This window comes from Salmo salar, chromosome ssa09, assembly GCF_905237065.1.
Source record: "Salmo salar chromosome ssa09, Ssal_v3.1, whole genome shotgun sequence".
Lineage (NCBI taxonomy): Eukaryota > Metazoa > Chordata > Actinopteri > Salmoniformes > Salmonidae > Salmo > Salmo salar.
In genome coordinates this window covers 4058524-4077472 of record NC_059450.1, presented here as the reverse complement: position 1 = coordinate 4077472, position 18949 = coordinate 4058524, and the positions used below count along the sequence as shown (strand labels likewise).

At 41.5% G+C, this 18949-nt stretch overlaps 1 protein-coding gene across 3 annotated transcripts in view; it reads right to left on the bottom strand.

Moving 5' to 3' along the window:
• The window catches only part of LOC106610601 (leucine-rich repeat and fibronectin type-III domain-containing protein 2), a 227470-nt gene that overhangs the window by 50630 nt on the left and 157891 nt on the right, over positions 1–18949 (bottom strand). The window contains exons 1-6 of one of the 3 annotated variants that reach the window (XR_001329930.2): positions 13022–13913; positions 9776–9845; positions 9569–9685; positions 9134–9377; positions 8715–8860; positions 6780–8604 (exon numbers count right to left, since the gene is read on the bottom strand). The gene's annotated coding sequence lies outside the window, so the exon portion shown is untranslated. Of the gene's footprint in view, positions 1–6779; positions 8605–8714; positions 8861–9133; positions 9378–9568; positions 9686–9775; positions 9846–13021; positions 13915–16126; positions 16229–18949 lie in introns of those variants that run through there. The other 2 variants (XM_014210000.2, XM_014210003.2) reach the window with 2 other exon arrangements.

Sequence of the window (18949 nt, the reverse complement as noted above, 5' to 3'; positions counted from 1 at the left end):
CGTAGGTGGGACGAATTCGTCCCGCCTGCCCCAGAGAGGTTAAATAGTCCTTAGCATGGGTTCTTCCTATTTGAGTTTCTGCCTATAGGAAGGGAGAAGCAAAATGGAGTAGTGGTCAGATTTGTCGGAAGTAGAGCGGGGAGGGCCTTGTATGCATCGCGGAAGTTAGAGTAACAATGGTCCAGTGTTTTTCCAGCGCGAGTGCTACAGTCGACATGCTGATAGAATTTAGGTAGCCTTTTTCTCAAATTTGCTTTGTTAAAATCCCCAGCTACAATAAATGCAGCCTCAGGATATATGGTTTCCAGTTTGCATAAAGGTCAGTGAAGTTCCTTGAGGGCCGTCGTGGTATTGGCTTGATGGGGGCTATACACTGCTGTGACAATAACCGAAGACAATTCTCTTGGGAGAATAAGGTCAGCATTTGATTGTGAGGAATTCTAGGTCAGGTGAACAAAAGGACTTGAGTTCCTGTATGTTGTTACAATTACACCATGAGTCATTTATCATGAAACGACTCTTCTTCCTGGAGAGATGTTTATTCCTGTCGGCGCGATGCACTGAGAATCCAGGTGGCTGTACCGACTCCGACAGCATATCCCGAGAGAGCCATGTTTCCGTGAAACAGAGTATGTTACAATCCCTGATGTCTCTCTGGAAATCAACCCTTGCCCTGATTTCGTCAACTTTGTTATCTAGGGACTGGACATTAGCGAGTAATATACTCGGAAGTGGTGGATGGTGTGCGCGCCTCCAAAGTCTGACTAGAAGACCTCTCCAACTCACTCTCCTCCAGCGGCATTGTTTTGGGTCGGCTTCTGGAATCAGTTCAGATGCCTTGGGTGGTGAACAAAGGATCCGCTTCAGGAAAGTCATATTACTGGTCGTAGTGCTGGTAAGTTGACGCTGCTCTGATATCCAATAGTTCTTCCCGGCTGTATGTAATAACACTTAAGATTTGGGCTAACAATGTAATACATAATAAAACAAAATACTGCAAAGTTTCCTAAGGACTAGAAGCAAGGCAGCCCTCTGTTGGCGCCATTTCATCACAAAATCATTTGGTGTTGCCAATTATTACTTCATTGGAAAAGTGGGCAAACATAGGCAGGAAATGTCAACAACGATCAGTGAGCCGTCGTAGTCATGCATAAAAAAACTAATAATGAAAGAAAAGCAAGCTTTAATTTTTTTAAGTTAGTGAGGGAGATGTGGAAAAAGGATTGTTATCCATCAATAATGACAAACCTCTTGGCATTGGCAAGTTAGATGGAAAGCTATTGAGGATGGTAACTGACTCTATAGCCACTCCTATCTGTCATATCTTTAATCTGAGTTTAGATGAAAGCGTTTGTCCTCAGGCCTGGAGGGAAGCCAAACTTATTCAGCTACCCAAGAGTGTAAAATCGGCCTTTACTGGTTCTAACAGCTTGCTGCCAGCTCTTAGCAAACTGTTAGAAAAAAATGTGTTTGACCAAATACAATGTTATTTCTCTGTAAACAAATTAGCAACAGACTTTCAGCATGCTTATATAGAAGGGCACTCAACATGTACTGCACTGACACAAATGACAGATTATTGGTTGAAATAAATTGATAACAAGAAGATTGTGGGAGTGGTACTGTTAGATTTCAATGCAGCCTTTGATATTATTGAGCACAACCTGTTGTTGAGAAAATGTATGTGTTATGGCTTTTCAACTTCTGCCATATCTTGGATTTAGAGCTATCTATCTAATAGAACTCTTTAATGGAAGCTTCTCTAATGTCAAACATGTCAAGTGTGGTATACCGCAGGGCAGCTCTCTAAGCCCTCAATTTTTTTTACCAATGACGTGCCACTCGCATTAAACAAAGCCTGTGTCCATGTATGCTGATGATTCAACCATATGCATCAGCGACCACAGCTAATGAAGTCACTGAAAGCCTTAACAAAGAATTGCAGTCTGTTTTGGAATGGGTGGCCAGTAATAAACTGGTCCTGAACATCTCTAAAACTAAGAGCATTGTATTTGGTACAATCATTCCATAAGTTCTAGACCTCAGCTGAATCTGGTAATGAACGGTGTGGCTGTTGAACAAGTTGAGGAGAATAAATTACTTGTGTTGCCTTAGATTGAAAACTGTCATGGTCCAAACATATAGATTCAATGGTTGTAAAGATGGGGAGAGGTCTGTCCGTAATAAAGAGATGCTCTGTTTTTTTGAAACCACACTCCAAAAAACAAGTCCTGCAGGCTCTAGTTTTGTCTTATCGTGATTTGATTATTGTCCAGTTGTGTGGTCGAGTGCTGCAAGGAGAGACATAGTTAAGCTGCAGCTGGCCCAGAACAGAGTGGCACGTCTTGCTCTTCATTGTAATCAGAGGGCTAATATAAATACTATGCATGCCAGTCTCTCTTTGCTAAGAGTTGAGGAGAGGCTGACTGCATCACTTTTTTTTTTAAATAAGAAACATTAATGCGTTGAATATCCTAAATTGTTTGCATAGTCAACTTACGCATAGCTTTGACACACACATTCATGCCACCACGGGTTTTTTCACAGTCCCCAAATCCAGAACAAATTCAAGAAAGCATACAGTATTATATAGAGCCATTATTGCCTGAACTCCGTTCCATCTCATATTGCTCAAATGAACAGCAACACTGGTTTCAAAAAACAAATAAAGCAACACCTCACAACACCTCTGCCCTATTTGACCTAGATAGTTTGTGTGTATGCATTCATATGTAGGCTACGTGTGCCTTTTTTTTTAATTTATGTAGTTCTGCCCTTGAGCTTTTCTTGTCTATTAATGTTCTGTATTATGTCATGTTTCAGGTTTTGTTTGGAGCCCAAGAAGAGTAGCTGCTGCTTTCGCAACAGCTAATTGGGATCCTAATAAAATACAAAATAATGGGATCTACTTTACACAAGCACACAAACACAATCCCTCAATATACTAATGCATTGCCTTCAAAATGGAAAATGTTATACTGTACTGATATACTGTACTTGTAATGAAGTTGTTTTCTGGTAATTTCCAGTTAAAGATGTCTTTCCAACACAACCTAATGTCATTGTGAAACAGACGTCATATTTTGGTTGTTGAAGCAACTACATGAGATTATACCGATTTTTCAGGTTGCTAAAAATATATATAAAACACTATTAGTTTAACGTAACTAAATTAATCAGCCTGACATCATTGCAACATTGGGTTTCCTTCAGTAGCTAGGCACCAAAAACATCCAATACGGTGTCCATATTACGACAGCCTCATTCTCAGCAGGACTTTTTTTTCAATCTGTCCTAAAATGGACACTGTAATCCAGAAACCACAAACTCATTCCAGAATCTTTTCCCCTCTCTCCTTTGAACTACTCCCTCAGCTAGAGGTGCTGTGGATAGGGTCAAAGGTAAATACCATTCCCAATTTCCTCAGACCACTGGCCTTACATGTCTACCTCAAACAGTGAGCTAGTGAGCCATGCCGAGCTGCAGCTCTGAAGTACACTCTTAGAAAAAAGGGTTCTACCAAGAACTGTTTTGATTTGAAGAATCCTTTTTGTAAGACAAAGGGTTCTACCTAAGAATTTTTTACATCCTAAGAACCGTTCTTGGAAGAACGGGTTCTTTGATGATTCTTTGGAAGGCAAGAAGTATTCTTTGGAAGCAAGAATGGTTTATTAGGAAGGCAAGGGTTCTACATAGAGTCATATATCATATTACCCAGCATACTCTATTGCAGTGTGGTTTTCATAATTGTTTGTTTTACATGTACATTGATTGGTTGATACATTTTATGCACACAAATAAAAAATAAAGAAAACTAAACAAATCCAATTAGTTAGTTGTTGGAATTATTGCACTCGTTACTGGGATGGTTGTTCTAGCTTAGACAATTGAGGTAGTCTCACTATTCAATCTTCCCTACCCTGGCAGTCATTCTCAATGAAGGTGGCGGGTGATAACAAATTCTTCTTGCTAGATATTCTAAATCTGGCTGGATTCCAATAGGAATTACACCAACATATCGCGACTTGCAGCCCTGAAAACCAGGAGTTTCCTAACACCTGTGTTAGGGTATAATTACGTACTCAAAGAAAGGCCTTATGACATACCATACATATATATATATATATATATATTATTGTCACAAGTTATTTAATTTTAAAGGCTAATTAGGCTGGTGGAACGGTTCATTTACGGTTCTAGGAAGAACCCTCCAAAGATAAAATGTTTCTTGGTATATCATTTCATAGAGGGTTCTAGGCACAACCCTTCATAGAGAGTTCTAGGTAGAACCTTTAGATTATAAAATGCTTCTTTGCAGAATCATTCATAGGATTTTCTACTCTATAGGCTACTCAGTAGAGAAGAGTGCCATCCTCCTCTATCTTACATCTGCCTGTAGTTATTGAACTCTGGACCCATGCGGTCAACTCTGTCATATCCAGTATGGAGTATCATGCACTCCACCACTCCTGCCACTTGACTGCACATGTACATAACCTGCAATACATGATATACTGTGCATGTCAATGTGTTAGAGAGCCAAATCCTTAGATTTGGGCAAATAGACCATAGAAATGCCACTCTAGTTCTGGTTAGACAGTTGAAGTTATACTCTACACACAACGGATTTTGATTTGTTAGGTAAAGTGTAGGCAAACTGTCTTTTTAAGCACATCAATATGATTTTTAGAGCAGAAACTGTTTTGTCTTTGTTACATGAACACATCCATCGATTTCTTGTTGTTGATATCTACACTCAAGCTGGTCGCTGTTTGTGCAATGTCCACATTTAGCCAACACCTGTTTGTATGTTAGTTCTGAGATTTGTCTCCTGGGAAAGACCTAACAGTGGACATAAGGAGAGACAAGACGAGACAAAACTAGCCTGTTATAGAATATTGTATTGTAGGACAGCTGAGCTAACTGAAGACCGCAGGCATTCAACTCAGAGTAGTTGATACCGTTTCCACTGTAACATGTACAGTATTTACATGACGTGATACTACTGCACTGTTGGAGCTAGGAACTCAAGCATTTCGCTACACCCGCAATAACATCTGCTAAATATATGTCCAGTTGAAGTTGGAAGTTTACATACACCTTAGCCAAATACATTTAAACTCAGTTTTTCACAATTCCTGACATTTAATCCGCGTAAAAATTCCCTGTCTTAGGATCACCACTTTATTTTAAGAATGTGAAATGTCAGAATAAAAGTAGAGTGATTTATTTCAGCTTTTATTTCTTTCATCACATTCCCAGTGGGTCAGAAGTTTACATACGCTCAATTACTATTTGGTAGCATTACCTTTAAATTGTTTAACTTGGGTCAAACGTGTCGGGTAGCCTTCCACAAGCTTCCCACAATAAGTTGGGTGAATTTTGTCCCATTCCTCCTGACAGAGCTGGTGTAACTGAGTCAGGTTTGTAGGCCTCCTTGCTCGCACACGCTTTTTCAGTTCTGCCCACACATTTTCTATAGGATTGAGGTCATGGCTTTGTGATGGCCACTCCAATACCTTGACTTTGTTGTCCTTAACCTGTTATGGCTAGGGGGCAGTATTTTCACAGCCGGATAAAAAACATACCCGATTTAATCTGATTATTACTCCTGCCCAGAAAGTAGAATATGCATATAATTATTAGCTTTGGATAGAAAACACTCCAAAGTTTCTAAAACTGTTTGAATGGTGTCTGTGAGTATAACAGAACTCATTTGGCAGGCCAAAACCTGAGAAGATTCCATGCAGGAAGTGGCCTGTCTGACAATTTCTTGCCCTTCTTGATTATCTCTATCCATTACAGAGGATCTCTGCTGTGACGTGACACTTCCCACGGCCCCCATGGGCTCTCAGAAGGCGGCAAAAAGCTGAATCGTGGCTTTGCAGGCTCTGGTTGAAAAAAAGTAGCACGTTTGGGTAGTGGCTGGTTACAGTACTGTGAGACTCAGGCTCGTGCCCGCGTCGACAGAATGCTTTGTTTTCTTTCGTCTGTTTACCTAAACGCAGATTCCCGGTCGGAATATTATCGCTTTTTTATGAGAAAAATGGCATAAAAATTGATTTTAAACAGCGGTTGACATGCTTCGAAGTACGGTAATGGAATATTTAGAAATCTTTTGTCACGAATTGCGCCATGCTCGTGACCCTTATTTACACTTCGGATAGTGTCTTGAACGCACGAACAAAACGCCGCTATTTGGATATAACGATGGATTATTTTGGACCAAACCAACATTTGTTATTGAAGTAGCAGTCCTGGGAGTGCATTCTGACGAAGACAACAAAGGTAATCAAACTTTTGTAATAGTAAATCGGAGTTTGGTCAGGGCAAAACTTGGTCGGTGTCTAAATGGCTAGCCGTGATGGCTGGGCTATCTACTGAGAATATTGCAAAATGTGCTTTCACCGAAAAGCTATTTTAAAATCGGACATATCGAGTGCATAGAGGAGTTCTGTATCTATAATTCTTAAAATAATTGTTATGTTTTTTGTGAACATTTATCGTGAGTAATTTAGTAAATTCACCGGATGTTTGCGGGGGGTATGCTAGTTCTGAACGTCACATGCTAATGTAAAAAAGCTGGTTTTTGATATAAATATGAACTTGATTGAACAAAACATGCATGTATTGTATAACATAATGTCCTAGGGTTGTCATCTGATGAAGATCATCAAAGGTTAGTGCTGCATTTAGCTGTCTTCTGGGTTTTTGTGACATTATATGCTAGCTTGAAAAATGGGTGTCTGATTATTTCTGGCTTGGTACTCTGCTGACAATCTAATGTTTTGCTTTCGCTGTAAAGCCTTTTTGAAATCGGACAGTGTGGTTAGATTAACGAGAGTCTTGTCTTTAAAATGCTGTAAAATAGTCATATGTTTGAAAAATGTTGAAACTAAGTTGCAGGCTATATTTGTAGCAAAGTGTTGTAGAACAAGTGTCTTATGAAACACATTCCAGACACTGGCTCTTGCTATCTTGCCATAACTGATTTGACAGAGAAATATCAGCTAAATAGCTGCAGCTGGCTATCATATCACCAAGCTATTCTACCTAGCTGCTGTCAGTTTGGCTAAACAAGGTCAGCGCAGGCTTTAGCCTACACATAACTGAATTAGCTGACCTTTCTTGAGATGGCGAGGCAGTCATGAAGGGAGAGGTCCTCAACTTCAAAACTTTGTTCTCTCCATAGCAAAGATAGCTTATCTTACTCGCTGTACTCACTACTGCACTTGTTTGTTGTGATTGAACGGCAAAGACACATCCAAGAAACGCCCACATCAAACCCCAACCCCAAGATAACTCTTATTTGCCTTCAGTCATGGATGCTAGCATTTCTTAATGAGCATTGATGAAAAACTAGGCCAAATCAAGTGCAGTCACCCTTTAATCCTGAGCACCATTAAAGGTGGTATCCACTCACTGTGATAAAATGTGCAATAAAAATGGACAGATTTACAGTGTTAATTTGGCAACTAGTGTTAATCGCACTGTACTAGGTTGAGATAGGGTGTCTGTTGTTCACTTGTAAACACAATGGGTGCTTTTAACTGTCCTGCACTGGGCTGAGCTGTTTTGTAGTCCATTCTAATGTCTGCTGGAACACACAGAATAGATATGGGTATTCCATTACAGTGAAGTCAGATGGGTGATGAGCTGAGCAATATTCTGCAGCAGGCTACACAAAAACAGGGCCCGTATCCACAAAGTATCTCAGAGTACAACATTTGTTGTAAGTGCTGAGAATAGAGCCATTTTACTCCTACTCTTAGGGGAAAAAATAAAAGCTACTGTATGTTTGAAGGCTCTTTAGTCATAAGAGTCACACCTAGTCAACAGATATTTAGGAGACGACAAGAAATGCTGGCAGCCATGACAGAAGCCAAACGTGAGTTGGCTTGGAGTTGTGGTTTGATGTGGGTGTTTCTTGGGTGTGTCCTTGCCATCACCAAGACACACCATCTGTCAGACCTTGCCCGCAGCTGTTTCCCCCCACTCAATCACAACAAACAAACCTCCTGCAGGTTGAGTTCAATAACTACAGGCAGATGTATTGTGAAATGCAGAACAAAGGTTTGAATAGGTCCTTAGCCTACAGAGTAATATGAGGAGAATGCAATTGCTGAATTTATGTAGATATTATAAACTAAGTGTTTTGATAACGTTCAAATGGAATAACTTTCGTGTAGAATAAACAACCCTTTCCATAATACCATAGAAGCAGTGTTCTGCTAATATAACAATGTGCACATTTAATCTTTCATTGTCATTCCTAGCCGACACAGATACTGTGCCTCTCTGTATTTTGTCTGGTGGTAATGGGGCTACCTTGGCAAACATGTCAGAGTGGTCATACCTTCCTGTGTGGTGTCTCGTATACAACTAGAGTGATCTGATCCTGGTGCAGAATAGGTTTCTCCCCATATTGACTGATACCATTCAATTCAATAATAAAAAGACAATGCAAGTAAAAATTCTCGCAAAATGTTTGTCGAGTGCCTTTTGATGCTCTCCATTCAGAGACATCAGTATCAAGCCTGTCTGTCAGTCAGGACTTCAGCACATCATCTTGCAAGTCTCCATGTGTTGGCTCCATACATGTTTCTGTGAACATATACAGTCACTGTTCTATTACCAATGGCAGTTAGGATAGGTAATATCTGACACACAAACAGGTACAATGTTGAAGTTTGAACAAGTCAGACTAAACCTACCTAATTATTTTCTCCCCATCAACGACTGTTGGTGAGCAGGCAAGAGGCGAGGTCTTTGCCAGAGACCCATTACATTTTACATTTTCATGCCATTGATGAGCATAGCATAGCAGCGTAGATCAGATCCTGGCCCCTCATCAAAGATACTGGTTGATCACACACAAATACACACACACAGAGCACTGATTACAATGGTGGTTATGATTAACCTGGTGGAACCAACCTGATCTCTGCGTTCACCTTTCTATTTCACTTCAGGAAGGGAAGTAGAATTGTGAACTCAGTGATCAGGCTGGTTCCACCAGGCTAGGTTATGCCCTGGACATGAAATACATCTAAGAAGTACAAAATAAGCAACAACTCATGTCAGTTTACATACATTACATTATCAAATGTATCAAAGTAATGAAGTGGGTTACCTTCTCTATTTGTACAAATGATGAGCCTGTGAAAGCTGTTGCCACTGACAGGTGAAGGTTGCAGGCCAGAAACTTGCCAACATGTGGCTGACTGTCCCATTCATAGTAATGCTCACAGCGAGGGCATGATGCATATGATTGCCCCCTTGCTGGTCTTCTCGATGCTGCGTATTCGGCTTCAGACTGGACATCTCTCAAACAACTACAGCAGGAAATCGTATGAAGGGGTGTTGACTGGGAGGGCCTGTGACAGGGTGATATAATAGACAGACAAGTGGTAAATTGCATTTTGTTTTAAAGAAAGGACAACTTTTTTTGCTAATGCACTACATAACCAAAATTACTCTACTTGTTGTATCTGCTTGGCTGGAGAATTAGCCTACTATTTTATCAAGCTGGGTATTTGTTTTATACAACTTTTTAAACACACATTACCTGTCATTGTTGATGAAGCCGTCTGTTTCATCAGGGCAGTAACTCTGGCCACTATCAGAGGCCTCATGATGGCGTGTCCTTTTTACAGAGGGAGACTGAGGTCTTGCCTGACAAGCTCTGAAAATAGGAAGTGAACAGTGAATTAAATTGTTTTTGGAGGTTGCTAAACCATTGCAATCACATTGCTGGAGGTCTTATGATACCTACCTTTTCTCCTTCTGGTAGGTCCCATGCATCCATTCATGACCAGGGGATCAGTCTGACACCCAACTGTGCACTTTGTATAACAGAAAAACAGAGTCAATGATTGTCACCATCCCTTAATTATAAACATAGCTCGAGAAATAACAATCTCGTTTGGAAGCCAATTCCATTAAAAACAAAAAACTTACAGTGAGGGAAAAAAGTATTTGATCCCCTGCTGATTTTGTACGTTTGCCCACTGACAAAGAAATGATCAGTCTATAATTTTAATGGTAGGTTTATTTGAACAGTGAGAGACAGAATAACAACAAAAAAATCCAGAAAAACACATGTCAAAAATGTTATAAATTGATTTGCATTTTAATGAGGGAAATCAGTATTTGACCCCTCTGCAAAACATCTCAGCCTATGTTACCCTCCAGTCCCTCGACTTCTTGGCGCTGACGGAAACATGGATTACCACAGATAACACTGCTACTCCTACTGCTCTCTCCTCGTCTGCCCACGTGTTCTCGCACACCCCGAGAGCTTCTGGTCAGCGGGGTGGTGGCACTGGGATCCTCATCTCTCCCAAGTGGACATTCTCTCTTTCTCCCCTGACCCATCTGTCTATCGCCTCCTTTGAATTACATGCTGTCACAGTTACCAGCCCTTTCAAGCTTAACCTGTTAGGGCTAGGGGGCAGTATTGACACAGCCGGATAAAAAACGTACCCGAATTAATCTGGTTACTACTCCTGCCCAGTAACTAGAATATGCATATAATTATTGGCTTTGGATAGAAAACACCCTAAAGTTTCTAAAACTGTTTGAATGGTGTCTGTGAGAATAACAGAACTCATATGGCAGGCCAAAACCTGAGAAGATTCCATGCAGGAAGTGGCCTGTCTGACAAGTTGTGTTTCATCTTGGCTCTTTTTATTGAAGACTGAGGATCTTTGCTATAACGTGACACTTCCTACGGCTCCCATAGGCTATCAGAGCCCGGGAAAAAGCTGAACGATATCGAGGCAGCCTCTGGCTGAAACACATTATCGCTTTTGGCAAGTGGCCGTTCAGAGTACTATGGGCTTAGGCGCGTGCCCGAGTCGACCCCATGCTTTATTTTCTTTCGTCTGTTTACCTAAACGCAGATTCCCGGTCGGAATATTATCGCTTTTTTATGAGAAAAATGGCATAAAAATTGATTTTAAACAGCGGTTGACATGCTTCGAAGTACGGTAATGGAATATTTTGAAATTTCTTTGTCACGAAATGCGCTGTGCTTGTCACCCTTATTTACCCTTTCGGACAGTGTCTTGAACGCACAAACAAAACGCCGCTATTTGGATATAACTATGGATTATTTGGGACCAAACCAACATTTGTTATTGAAGTAGAAGTCCTGGGAGTGCATTCTGACGAAGAACAGCAAATGTAATAACATTTTTCTTATAGTAAATCTGACTTTGGTGAGTGCTAAACTTGCTGGGTGTCTAAATAGCTAGCCCTGTGATGCCGGGCTATCTACTGAGAATATTGCAAAATGTGCTTTCACCGAAAAGCTATTTTAAAATCGGACACCGCGATTGCATAAAGGAGTTCTGTATCTATAATTCTTAAAATAATTGTTATGTTTTTTGTGAACGTTTATCGTGAGTAATTTAGTAAATTCACCGGAAGTGTTTGGTGGGAATGCTAGTCACATGCTAGTCACATGCTAATGTAAAAAGCTGGTTTTTGATATAAATATGAACTTGATTGAACAAAACATGCATGTATTGTATAACATAATGTCCTAGGGGTGTCATCTGGTGAAGACCATCAAAGGTTAGTGCTGCATTTAGCTGTGGTTTGGGTTTATGTGACATTATATGCTAACTTGAAAAATGAGTGTCTGATTATTTCTGGCTGGGTACTCTGCTGACATAATCTAATGTTTTGCTTTCGTTGTAAAGCCTTTTTGAAATCGGACAGTGTGGTTAGATTAACGAGAGTCTTGTCTTTAAAATGGTGTAAAATAGTCATATGTTTGAGAAATTGAAGTAATAGCATTTCTAAGGTATTTGAATATCGCGCCACGGGATTACACTGGCTGTCTCTGGGCTACACTGGCTCTGTAGCCCAGAGAGGTTAAGAGTGTGCTCCTAATCTCAGCTCATTACCTGTATAAAAGACACCTGGGAGCCAGAAATCTTTCTGATTGAGAGGGGGTCAAATACTTAATTCCCTCATTAAAATGCAAATCAATTTATAACATTTTTGACATGCGTTTTTCTGGATTTTTTTGTTGTTATTCTGTCTCTCACTGTTCAAATAAACCTACCATTAAAATTATAGACTGATCGTTTCTTTGTCAGTGGGCAAACATACAAAATCAGCAGGGGATCAAATACTTTTTTCCCTCACTGTAAATGAGCAGTAAAAAAGGAAAAAGGAAATTCATTCACCCTAATTCATAGAGTATTTGCTCTCACAATGTGATTTGTAATGCATACAAGGTAAAGTATTGGATTCGTCACACAACACACTAAGACATTGTCCCATTCCACTACATGCTTTACAGATTAAGACTGACTGGAACCAGATTGGATTAGATTCAGGTCGGTGATGCCGTTACACTATGCAACCAACCGTGACATGTGTTGCTATGGCCCTGGGTTGGTTTGAGTTTGTTGCTACTAGTTAGTACACTGTTGTAGTCAGACATGAGTTAGCTAGTACCACCATAGCTGCATCCAATATTTATCTGTGCCCTAGACATGGGTTGCAGATCAGAGGCTAGTGACTGTTTAGTCTAAATTACACTAAATAAGACTGGCATGGAAATACGATGGCATTCCTAAAGTAGGCAAATAATTCGTAGGAAACAACTTTGCCATATTATTTCGTCAAATTTACTTTAGAGAGATGGCAATGTTGCCATTACCGGCAAAGTTCGTCAAAAATAGCTAGCATTGCTGATGTTTGCTAGCTAAAATAAAGTGGTCCCCTCAATCTTAGTTAGCTGGCTAACGTTCTACTGCATCTAAAGTCAATCTGGCAACATCACAATAATGACAAAAGGTTTTTCTACCAATCAGTTGCCTTCTTTTGAAACGTTATCGTGTTTCCAAGCCAAATCTGAGTTATATTGAGGTAGTTAGGTAGCTAGTTGGTTGCTAGCTAGCTAACCATAGCTATGCCAGTGATGATGGTAATAAAGATGATCAAAATATACATAACCAAATACATAACCAGCAGTCTATGGTCTAGCTACAGGTATACTCACCAACGAACTCCAACCACGTATTCCGCATGATGATTGGCTCCTTCGGCAGGGCATGCAAACCATAGTTGTTGGCAGTGCATCCTGCTGGAAGCATGCATTACATGGTCAATCCGAATAGGGTTTTTCAGTCTCAAATGGCCGTGATCTCTTGGACGCATTGGTTGGGGGGGCGATGAAACACAAGGCCCCATTCAATGAAGTGGATTTGCACGTAGAGCTTGGCAAAAGGGGGCATGATTTCTTGACATAATTGTAAAATCAAACCCAACCTTAATTTACTCTTTGTGAGGTTTTGAACTCAATTTTAGACGAGACTCACAAAAATTATCCTATTTACACTTCGTCAAATTTGAGACTATAATAAATGTTTCTGACTCATATAGACATAGGCCGTTTTCAAAATTATTCGTTGGTTTTTATGGGTAGTCACTCTTTAAGATTAACCAGCAGGTGTCTTGATAATAGAAAAATGCAGAGAGTCAGTGATTCCTGTGCCACATGCAATTGCTTTGGATATGTTCAAATACTGTTTTGATATTTCCACATGATCAATCCATAAATAATCTAGGCCTACATGCAATAGTATCTCTTGCACTTTTGAAAATGGTTTCACATGAGGCCTATTTCACACTAGGATAATAAATAAACAAGTTTTATTTTGATTACAGTGAAAGTATTCACATCCCTTGACATTCTTTTATGATACAGCCTGATTTTTAAATTGATTAAATTAAGATTTTTTTTTGTCATTGGCCTACACACAATACCCCATAATGCCATAATGAAAAATGTAGCATACGGGCTATAGTTCTGTATTTTGAAATGTACATACATTAACTTGATTGCTGACATGCAAACCATTTTGGGACTGTATCAACAATGGACTAATGAAACAAATACCAAAAGATCGTTGTCTTGTCTTAAGGGTAAAAAATGACCCGCCACTATGTTTAACAGCAGAGAAAACCTCCTAAATTATATTTTTTCAACTTGAAATTCAATGTATTTTCCTAGAGTGACCCCAACATTGGAAAAAGTTAAACATTGCCTTTGTTCCTATTTCCATGAAAGCTGTACACCACCAGGGTACAAAGGTTGTCTTAGGGTCATTTTTGACCTGGCTGTTATAAAATCCTTTACACACCACAAAAACCACAAAGACACACACACACACACACACACACACACACACACACACACACACACACACACACACACACACACACACACACACACACACACACACACACACACACACACACACACAATGCGAAAGTGAGATTGTGTGCTACTGATTGAACTCACACAAAACTAAAACTTTCTTGTGCATGTGCAGCATCTCACCTCCACGACCCCACACATGACTCAAGTTTACAGACAAAATAAAATCAATTTCAGGCAAAATAAACATTTCTTGAAAGCATTGTTTACTAATGGGGAATGCAGTCAGAGGCTATATACTGTAGGTGCTGCAGATGACAGTCCCTCCAGTTCTCTCTTTGCTGAAGCCATGAGTGCACGTTTCCGTGGCCAACAGGTCATAGATTTAAAAAAAATTCAGATGTCCAGGAGAAACAAGAATGTGGTCCTCCTGAGCACACTGCACAAAATGGCTGTGATCAGTGATCATGAGGACAGGAAACGAGCCATCATCCTGGACTACAACCACAACAAAGGAGGCTTGGACAACCTGGACAAAGCGATTGGAACTTACAGCTGCAGGAGGATGACTGGTCATCTTCCATAACATCATTGATGTGTCCTCATACAATGCCTTCTTGATATGGAACAAGATCAACCCTACCTGAATGCCTGATAAGCGTTACAAGAGGGTGTTCCTGGAGCAGCTGGGAAAGGCACTTTTAACCACACACATTCAAAGAAGGGAGCGCCTCCCCCGCACAGCAGCCTCTGCAGCGCTTGTGAAAGCTGTTCAGGGGGCTGAATCTTGTCCTGATCCACCCGAGGCTGCAGCTGGGGCAGGCAAGAGGAAGAGATGCCAATTCTACCTCCCAAATGAGGACTGTAAAACATGTGAGAAATACATCTGCAAAGTCCATGCACACACACTTGCATACTGTCCTACATGTGCTAATTAAAGTTGATTGATTTATGTTCTTCACGTTTTTGTTTTGTATCAATTATCTCATTTTATTCTTATTTATTGTTGTTGTTTATACATCTCTTTGGGTGGGGGCAATGGTTAAAAAAATGGGAGAAGACTAGTATTTTGTAGTTGAATTCCTCATTGTACAAGTATATGAGAATATATCACTATGTTGCCAAAAAAGTTCAAGACTTATTGTTTCCCTTCAATAAAATGCATTCAAAACTACTTTATGCACATGTTTAATACTTTCTTAGGCTATACAAGTGCTATCTCTTGCTAAAAAATTTATGTTTACACCTATGCAGTAACTTTAGCAATAATAATAATAATAAACCTCTACTTTAGTAAAGAAAACAATTATGACAGGTGTGTTGTAAGAAAAAGGAGTGGTGTCCACTGATTAAATGCAGTCTTTCTGCATTGTGAAGAGGGAAAACCCAGATATTCACAAAGTTTGTTATGAATGACAGGTTGTTTCTTCATGCAAAATAGAATTAAGATTTAAAATTAAATTAAGCTGGTTTATTTTAGGGGTTTAGTGAAGGCGGGTTATTTTTTACCCTTAGGACAAGGGGAGTATACAAAATTTTAAGACTACACAAGGGTTAACATATTTTACTGCAGTGGGCTAAATCATGGTCACACAGTGTTTCTTGGTAGTCTTGCACAAATCTCTTTGTAACAAAAGTATACACCTCACACACATGGTTATGGGCTTTAAAAAAAGAAAGGGAAAGGGGGATACCTAGTCAGTTGTCCAACTGAATGTATTCAACTGAAATGTGTCCAGAATTGTCAGGTCAATGATGATTATCAGTTGGTCAAGGTCTTGATTTGAGAGATTATGTAAATTATCGCAGCAACAAAAGGGGTTAGTTGATATTATACAGTCTCCTTCTTACCTATATCGTGTGGTTTTCTGCTATAGGATCCCCTATACACTCCCAAAGCTAAACATAAGGGTTTAATTGATATTATTTGGTCTCCTTTCTTACCTATATTGTGTGGTTTTCTGCCATAGGGTCCACTATACACTCCCAAGGCCAAGCATTCACGGTCTGTCAGTTCACTCCTTGAGCTCTGAACAAAGAGCCAGCCTAGAGAGAAGAAGACAAATAATAAACAAGAACTGTAGGATAATTAGAAAAAATGAAATTACTGTATATTAACTGTCTGAAGAAGTGTTCCTAACAGCCATTACAACTTAAAAGTTCGGTCCAAGTACAAACCCAGTGAAGTATTGTACAACCACTCCAACTCAAATATTTGACTTGGGATCAGGTTGAAATGAAATACATATATGTTTGCGTTGAGCCATGTTTACCATTTTGGGTTTCAGTGATTATAATTCATAGCAGTAAGGTTTCATCTGCTTCTCAAACAAATATACTAGCCAGCAGTACTGTATCATTTTAGTCAATAACATTTTTGCAACGTAAGCTTAACTTCCAGAACATTCGAGACGTGTAGTCCACTTGTCACTCCAATCTCATTTTCATTAGCGTAGCCTCTTCTGTAGCTTGTCTACTATGTGTCTGCCTATCCCTGTTCTCTCTCCTCTGCACAGGCCATACAAACGCTCCACACCGCGTGGCCGCTGCCACTCTAACCCAGCGCGCACGACCCACGTGGAGTTCCAGGTCTCCGGCAGCCTCTGGAACTGCCGGTCTGCGGCCAACAAGGCTGAGTTCATCTCAGCCTATGCTACCCTCCAGTCCCTAGACTTCCTGGCGCTGACGGAAACATGGATCACCACAGATAACACTGCTACTCCTACTGCTCTCTCCTCGTCTGACTACGTGTTCTCGCATACCCCTAGAGCATCGAGCCAGCGGGGTGGTGGCACTGGAATCCTCATCTCTCCCAAGTGGACATTCTCTCTTTCTCCCCTGACCCATCTGTCTATCTCCTCATTTGAATTCCATGCTGTCACAGTTACCAGCCCTTTCAAGCTTAACATCCTTATCATTTATCGCCCTCCAGGTTCCCTTGGAGAGTTCATCAATGAGCTTGACGCCTTGATAAGTTCCTTTCCTGAGGATGGCTCACCTCTCACAGTTCTGGGTGACTTTAACCTCCCCACGTCTACCTTCGACTCATTCCTCTCTGCCTCCTTCTTTCCACTCCTCTCCTCTTTCGACCTCACCCTCTCACCTTCCCCCCCTACTCACAAGGCAGGCAATACGCTTGACCTCATCTTTACTAGATGCTGTTCTTCCACTAATCTCATTGCAACTCCCCTCCAAGTCTCCGACCACTACCTTGTATCCTTTTCCCTCTCGCTCTCATCCAACACTTCTCACTCTCCCCCTACTCGGATGGTATTGCGCCGTCCCAACCTTAGCTCTCTCTCTCCCGCTACTCTCTCCTCTTCCATCCTATCATCTCTTCCCTCTGCTCAAACCTTCTCCAACCTATCTCCTGATTCTGCCTCCTCAACCCTCCTCTCCTCCCTCTCTGCATCCTTTGATTTCCTCTGTCCCCTATCCTCCAGGCCGGCTCGGTCCTCCCCTCCTGCTCCGTGGCTCGACGACTCACTGCGAGCTCACAGAACAGGGCTCCGGGCAGCCGAGCGGAAATGGAGGAAAACTCGCCTCCCCTGCGGACCTGGCATCCTTTCACTCCCTCCTCTCTACATTTTCCTCTTCTGTCTCTGCTGCTAAAGCCACTTTCTACCACTCTAAACTCCAAGCATCTGCCTCTAACCCTAGGAAGCTCTTTGCTACCTTCTCCTCCCTCCTGAATCCTCCTCCCCCTCCCCCCTCCTCCCCTCTCTGCGGATGACTTCGTCAACCATTTTGAAAAGAAGGTTGACGACATCCGATCCTCGTTTGCTAAGTCAAACGACACTGCTGGTCCTGCTCACACTGCCCTACCCTGTGCTTTGACCTCTTTCTCCCCTCTCTCTCCAGATGAAATCTCGCGTCTTGTGACGGCCGGCCGCCCAACAACCTGCCCACTTGACCCTATCCCCTCCTCTCTTCTCCAGACCATTTCCGGAGACCTTCTCCCCTACCTCACCTCGCTCATCAACGCATCCTTGACCGCTGGCTACGTCCCTTCCGTCTTCAAGAGAGCGAGAGTTGCACTCCTTCTGAAAAAAACCTACACTCGATCCCTCCGATGTCAACAACTACAGACCAGTATCCCTTCTTTCCTTTCTCTCCAAAACTCTTGAACGTGCCGTCCTTGGCCAGCTCTCTTGCTATCTCTCTCAGAATGACCTTCTTGATCCTAATCAGTCAGGTTTCAAGACTGGGCATTCAACTGAGACTGCTCTTCTCTGTGTCACGGAGGCTCTCCGCACTGCTAAAGCTAACTCTCTCTCCTCTGCTCTCATCCTTCTAGACCTATCTGCTGCCTTTGATACCGTGAACCATCAGATCCTCCTCTCCACCCTCTCCGAGCTGGGCATCTCCGGCACCGCGCACGCTTGGATTGCGTCCTACCTGACAGGTCGCTCCTACCAGGTGGCGTGGCGAGAATCTGTCTCCGCACCACGTGCTCTCACCACTGGTGTACCCCAGGGCTCTGTTCTTGGCCCACTCCTATTCTCGCTATACACCAAGTCACTTGGCTCTGTCATATCCTCACATGGTCTCTCATATCATTGCTATGCAGATGACACACAATTAATCTTCTCCTTTCCCCCTTCTGACAACCAGGTGGCGAATCGCATCTCTGCATGTCTGGCAGACATATCAGTGTGGATGACGGATCACCACCTCAAGCTGAACCTCGGCAAGACGGAGCTGCTCTTCCTCCCGGGGAAGGACTGCCCGTTCCATGATCTCGCCATCACGGTTGACAACTCCCTT